Genomic DNA, 6,876 nt, shown 5'->3' with positions numbered 1-6,876 from the left:
CCAGACTTGCCTGCCTGCGGCCTGCGGCGTGGCTCAAAAGGGGGCCCAGCATGGCCCATCTTCACCAACACAGACCCAAGACCCTCGCGAGTGGCCAAGCCTCGCGGGGCGGGCGACGCGGAGCTTCCTCAGGCATGGCCTCATCAGGCTGGCTCGCGAGGAGGCGGAGAGATCAAGGCGGGGTACCTCACGAGGTGCCCGTGACGCAAGCCATGCCGACCAAAGGCGCCAGGCGGGTGCCAGCCCGCGCAGCGTCCTCCTTTCCTCTTTGGTGCAAAGGGAGCGAGCGCAGCCGCGGAGTACCGAGGCATCAGGCAAAGGTTGCCATTTCGGTGCAACAAGACCAAGACCAGGAGGACTGCAAGACGGAGGTCATTGTGGAGCCCAAGACGGCGTCACCACCAGAGCTTTGTGCAGGCGAAGACTACTTTTGTCAGGATAGCTAGTACTAGTTGTCCCCCTTCAAATTAGCCCGCCATTGTTGGCTCCCTTCCCGCTCGATATTTGGGAAGAGGACCAGGGCCTGTATAAATAGGACCAGCCACCCACAGAACAAGGGGGACGAAAAAGAGAGAAGAAGAAGGGGACGAAAAACAAGAGAGGAGTGGAGATCAGAGAATCAGAGAGAGAGAGAGAGAAGGGTGACTGAACTCCTCCCGGCAGTTCATCGCCCCAGCCAAGAGCAGACCCTCGCGAGGCTGTTCTTCCTTTTATTGTTCATCATCATCAGCCCAAGAGGCAATCCACCACACCACACACTGGAGTAGGGTATTACACCACAACGGTGGCCCGAACCAGTATAAACCCTGTGTCATTCGTGTTGTTCTTTCCACGGCTTAGATCTTAGCGAGGCGGAGGGGTGCAGGTAGGTAGGAGGCGAAATCTCCATGCGCACCCCAGTGTTCGAACCTCAAGGGTCTGCCGGAACCCGAAATCCGACAGTGACATAACAGAAGCACCCAAACGGGGTGATAAAAGCTATGTTTATTTCATCAGGTCCGTACAGACGGATCTGGTGGTACCCAGAGTAGGCGTCCAAAAAGGACAAACGCTCGCACCCTGTAGTCGAGTCGACTATCTGATCGATGCGAGGGAGAGGGAAGTGATCTTTCGGGCAGGCCCGATTGATGTGCTTGAAAACAATGCACATGCGAAGTGAGCCATCTTTCTTTGGGACCATGACAACATTGGCTAACCACTCGGAGTGATAAATCTCTCGGATAAACTCAGCTGCCAAAAGCCGAGCCCCCTTTTCACTGATTTCCTTTCTTTTCTGGACAGCGGACCGTCGAAGATGCTCTTTAACTGGTTTCACCTTCGGGTCGACTCGCAAACGATGCTCAGCCAGTCCCCTGGGAACACTCGGCATGTCAGAAGGCTTCCATGCAAAGATGTCCCAGTTCTCACGGAAGAACTGGATGAGCGCGTCTTCTTATTTGGAGTCGAGTGTGGTTGAAATGTGAGTCGGAGCTGCATTGGGATCTGTCGGGTGAATGTGAATCGACTTCGTTTCACCAGACGGCTGGAATGCTGAATCTGTGGCTGGCTTCTTGGCTCGCAGCAAGTCACTCGGATCTGCATTTTTCTGGTATTCTTGCAACTCTACCACGGCCATCTGGGCATCGACGATCTTTGAGCCCTTCTGGAAGCACTCTTCTGCCTTCTTTCGATTACCAGAGATAGTGATCACCCCTCTGGGACCAGGCATCTTCAGTTTGAGGTACACGTAGCATGGTCGAGCCATAAACCGTGCATAAGCTGGCCTGCCCAGAATTGCATGATAAGCACTCTGGAAATCCACGACCTTAAATGTCAACTTTTCTTTGCGTTAATTTTTGGAATCACCGAAAACCACGTCGAGTGCAATCTGACCGAGGGATGCAGCCTTCTTGCCTGGAATGACCCCATGGAAACTCATATGGCTTTCGCTGAGTCTGGACATCGGAATGCCCATTCCCTTCAACCTCTCTGCATACAGTATGTTCAGGCCACTGCCACCGTCCATCAGGACCTTTGTCAGTCGAGTGCCTTCGACCACCGGGTCGACCACGAGTGCTTGCCTCCCAGGGGTGGCTATGTGCACTGGATGGTCAGACTGGTCGAATGTAATGGCAGTCTGTGACCACTTCAAGTAACTGGGTGTCACCGGAGCGACCATGTTCACTTCCCTGTTGATGACTTTCAGTCGATTTTTTCTCTCAACGTCAGCAAAAATCACCAGAGTGGAATTCACGTGGGGATAACCATCATCATCCTCTTCCTCATCCTCGGCCTTGTCTGCTTCTTTCTCCTTTTCCTTGGGTTGTTTCTCTCGGAACTGCTAGATTAGGAGCCGACACTGCTGAGTGGTGTGTGTCAGATTTCGGGTTCCAGCAGACCCTTGAGGTTCGAACACTGGGGTGCGCGCGGAGATTTCGCCTCCTACCTACCTGCACCCCTCTGCCTCGCTAAGATCTGAGCTATGGAAAGAACAACACAAGAGACGCAGGGTTTATACTGGTTTGGGCCTCCGTTGTGGTGTAATACCCTACTACAGTGTGTGGTGTGGTGCATTGCCTCTTGGGCTGATGGTGATGAACAATACAAGGAAGAACAGCCTCGCGAGGGTCTGCTCTTTGCTGGGGGGGACGAACTGCTAGGAGGAGTTCAGTCACCCTTCTCTCTCTCTGATTTCGATCCGATCCTTGATCCTTGATCTATGTCTCTAACCTTCCTTTTTACCTCGAACCCGAACCTCCATCCTTGTGGGTGGCTGGTCCTATTTATAGGCAATGGCCCTGGGCCTCTTCCCAAATATTGAGCGGGAAGGGCGCCAACAATTGGCCATTTTGAAGGGGAACATCTAGTACACTTATCCTAACTAAAGTTGGTCCTCGCCTGCATAAAGCTCTGGTGGTGACGCCGTCTTGGGCTCCACGATGACCTCCGTCTTGCGGTCCTCCTGGTCTTGGTCTTGTTGCACTGAAACGGCAACCTTTGCCTGATGCCTCGGTACTCCGCGGCTGTGCTTTCCCCCTTTGCACCAAAGGGGAAAGGAGGACACTGAGCGGGCTGGCGCCCGCCTGGCGCCCTTGGTCGTCATGGCTTTCGTCACGGGCACCTCGTGAGGTACCCCGCCTTGATCTCTCCGCCTCCTCACGAGCCAGCCTGGTGAGGCCGTGCCTGAGGAAGCTCCGTGTCGTCCGCCCCGCGAGGCTTGGCCCCTCGTGAGGGTCTTGGGTCTGTGTTGATGAAGATGGGCCATGCTGGGCCCCCTTTGAGCCACGCTGCAGGCCGCCGGCAGGCAAGTCTGGGGACCCCCGTTCCCAGAATGCCGACAGTAGCCCCCGGGCCCAAGGCGCGCCCGGACTTGGCCGTGTAGGGAGGCGGAAGGGCAAGAGCGAAGCGCCGCGGGCCCTAACAGCCAGCGGTCTTGGGCGTCGCATGGCGGTTGATCGGACGTGGGCGTCTCCACTTCCCCATGGTGCCTCGGCAACTGCACGGATTGGACAAGCCCCTGCATGCAAAGCGGGTCATGATTACCTGCGATCGTGGAGGTCGGCGGTTGGCCTTCGCCGGCCATAAGTACGGAACGGCGCGCGCCCTTCCAGTCCATCCCTTCTTGCTTCTCCTTCTTCCCGGTCCTTGCTCCATCTTGCTGTGATGGCTCTGATCCACCGGTTCTCGACGACAGAGAAGGGAAAGGCTCCCCGAGAGGAACCAGACCCGCTCCCGCCGAAGAAATGGCTCGCCCTCCGTGGCCCGGACGAGGGGGCCCATCAGGGGGTGTCGAGGCCCTGGTGCGAGCGGGCACCGCCGGGGTTCCCGCTTCCCTTGTACGCCCACATCGAGGGCCCTGAAGGAGTTGATGCTGATCGCCACGGGCGGCGCCGCCGTCGGCGCCGACGGGTCACGAAGGTGTGGGTCGTCCCCCTGGGGTCCACACCGAGGGCTCCTCCCGAGAGTTCATGCTCCACGCCGCCATGTCTCCTCAGTCTTGGATTCACCTTCCTTCCTTCTTCGCCTCCATCATCCCGCAGGGAGAACTCCTGGAGCTTTGGCTGCAGCATGCCAGTTGCAGCACCCTCGCGACCGAGGCAGAGGTCGCGGTCGTCGCCCTGGGCGAGGTCTTCATGACTCGAGGCTGGAGCGATGTCGCCCGGGTTTGCAGGACAAGTGGCGCCTTCACGATCCACTTGGAGTACGATGGTGCTTCGGTGATGTTCTTCAAGGTCTTCGATGCGAACGGGTGTCGGCTGGAGTGCTGCCCCGGGAGAGGTGGCCGGGACCCTGCTGCGGCGAGGACTGGGCCCGCCGACCGCTCCCTTGGCGGCTCCTCAGGCAGTGGAGGCGCCGGAGGTTCCAGCGACTCCGGCGAGCTCTTCGCGACTCCGGAGACGAGCGACGACAGCTACGAGCCCCCGAGCCAGCGCCGCTCCTGGAGCAGGGCGGGCTCGTCAGGCCGTCGCCGCCTCTGATCTGGATGGGGTTGGCGCCGGTGCTTGACGGCCCATTGTTGATGATGGCGTCTTTTGCAGGGGCGCGCGTAGTTAGCATCCTTTTAGGATCTGTTCCCTGCGAGGAATCAAAGACGCGTCCCGTGGGGGCTTGTAAGGTGCATGTGATCCTGTTTTGTTAATATAACCCTTGTCGTAGAATTGTGCGAGTTCTCCCTTTCAAACCTCATGAGGGCTTGGTGCTCTGCGCCGACAGGTCCCAGTCCCAAGGAGGCTTCAGCCGTCGCTGGTATGCCAGGTCGCGATGCCGTGGTCAAGGCCAGGAGGTGAGCGACCCGGAGTCCGGTAAGAGCCCCTGAGTCGCGATGCTCAGGAGGTCCCCTTTGGCGCTCAAGCAGCCGTCGTTCGGTGAGAAAGGAGAGCGGCGTCGCTAACACGGGATTGCATTAGGTGCGGGGATGGTGCCACGGTAGCTGGCGCTTCCAGGTGGTGACTTATCTCGAGAATCAGGGGTCGCTCTCTGGTGTGTCGCCGGGTCCGTGCATCGGCAGGCGTGAGGCTGCTAGGCGAGGTCCTCACGTGTTCCTCCCCTCTCGCCTTTGCTCCCCTTTCTGCTCTACGTCCTCGGGTCCCAGCCCTCGAGCGAGTCTCAGCCGTCGCTGGTATGCCAGGTCACGATGCCATGGACAAGGCCAAAGGGTGAGGGCTGGAGAGCGAATAGGAGCCCTGAGTCACGATGCTCAGGCACCCCCCCTTTAACGTGCAAGCGGTTTGCGCAGATGAGAGTGAAGGAGACACCGCAAGGGCCTCACCTGACGCGGCTCCTTTAGGAGATCCTGTAAACCCATCATAGAAAGAATGAGGGGTTGCCATGACAATTGATAGTCAGCCGTTGGTTGCTTCTGAGGGGCGACGAGGCACTGAAGGCTTGACGAGGTGGTGCCATGCGGGGCTGCCGCGGCCAGAGCCTAGCCATTCAGGTTTGTTGGCATTGCAGGGACGGACCCATGCGCAAGCATCGTGCTGTTTGGGAGCAGTTCCGTCAGTTGGCGTCAGTTGAGCGGGCAACTGATGACGTTGAGGACGAAGGACTGTTGGTGTAGCAGACTCGGTGGGCTGCGGAAGCCAATCCTCACGAGCCCCCAGGCCTAGGGGCCTCGGGAGGCTCCGGAGGCACTGGTGGCTCCTCGCGGACCTTCTCCATCTCCACCAGGGCTGCGGAACGCCTAGCCTCTTGTGCCTCCATGATGCCCCTCGTGAGGCACTGGTACGTGGCAGCCGCGTTCGGTAAGCCGTAAGGCATGTGAACATAGATGTCGGGTGGACCTCCACAGCGCCCCACTCGCGAGGGCCAGAGGCGCTCTAGAGAGGCAACTCGATTGAGCCCTGGTATGTTGATGCAGACGCGCAACCCACCATCCTCACCTGGATGGGGAGCCACTGCTGGTAGGCGGCGGCCGCCTTTCATGACTCTTGACTCCTGTAGCTCCTGAATGGCCTTGCCGACGAACTCCTGAGGGTCTGGCTCTCCTTGCCTTACTCCTTCTTGAGGGAAACGTGCTTCAAAACATGCCTCCATGTGGTGCCCAAGCGCCTCCCTCGTGACCCTAGCCAGGTCGATGGCCCTCCAGGGGAGAGCCCCCGAGCCCTGCCTGAGGAGGGCGCCGGGCGCGCTTTCCTATGCGATGGAAGGAGGTTCCCCCTGGGCAGGCGCGGGCCCAGAGGGGCCTGCCTCCTGAGGGGCCGGGCCGGACGATGTCTTCTTCTTCTTGGGGCGGTCTCGGGAAGCCTCCTGCTTCCACGATCCGGGTCTTCCAGTGATGCGGCCTGAAAGGCTCGCTCCAGGGAACACACCGCGTCCTTCTCTTCACAGGGCACCGTGATGACTCCGCCACTTCCTGGCATCTTGATGACGTTGTAGCCGTGGTGAGTTACGGCCATGAACTTGGCCAGCGCTGGGTACCCAAGGATGGCGTTGTACGGCAGGCGAATGTGAGCGACGTTGAAGTCGATGAGCTCGGTGCGGTAGTTGTCTCGTGCCCCGAAGGTGACAGGGAGGCGGACCTGCCCAATCGGGACCGTGGAGCCGTCGGTGACTCTGGAGAAAGGCTTGGTTGGCTGAAGCTGGCTGTAGGGCACTTGGAGATTGTTGAATGTTTCCACGGACAGGACGTTGAGCCCTGCCCCGCCATCAACGAGGGTCCTGGTGACCACCACGTTGCTGATGATTGGGGAACAAAGCATCGGGAGGACTCTGGCTGTAGCCGCACACTTGAGCTGATCTGCTGAGCTGAACGTGATGGCGCACGCCGACCACCTGAGAGGGCGCGTGGCTTCGAGCTTGGGGAGGACTGCATTCACTTCGCGGGCGAACTGCTTGAAGATGCATTGAGAGGCTGGGGCTTGAGCCCCGCCCAGGATGCAGGCGATCGCGCGCGGC

This window comes from Triticum dicoccoides, chromosome 7A (assembly GCF_002162155.2).
Source record: "Triticum dicoccoides isolate Atlit2015 ecotype Zavitan chromosome 7A, WEW_v2.0, whole genome shotgun sequence".
Lineage (NCBI taxonomy): Eukaryota > Viridiplantae > Streptophyta > Magnoliopsida > Poales > Poaceae > Triticum > Triticum dicoccoides.
Note: the sequence above shows the minus strand (reverse complement) of the source record.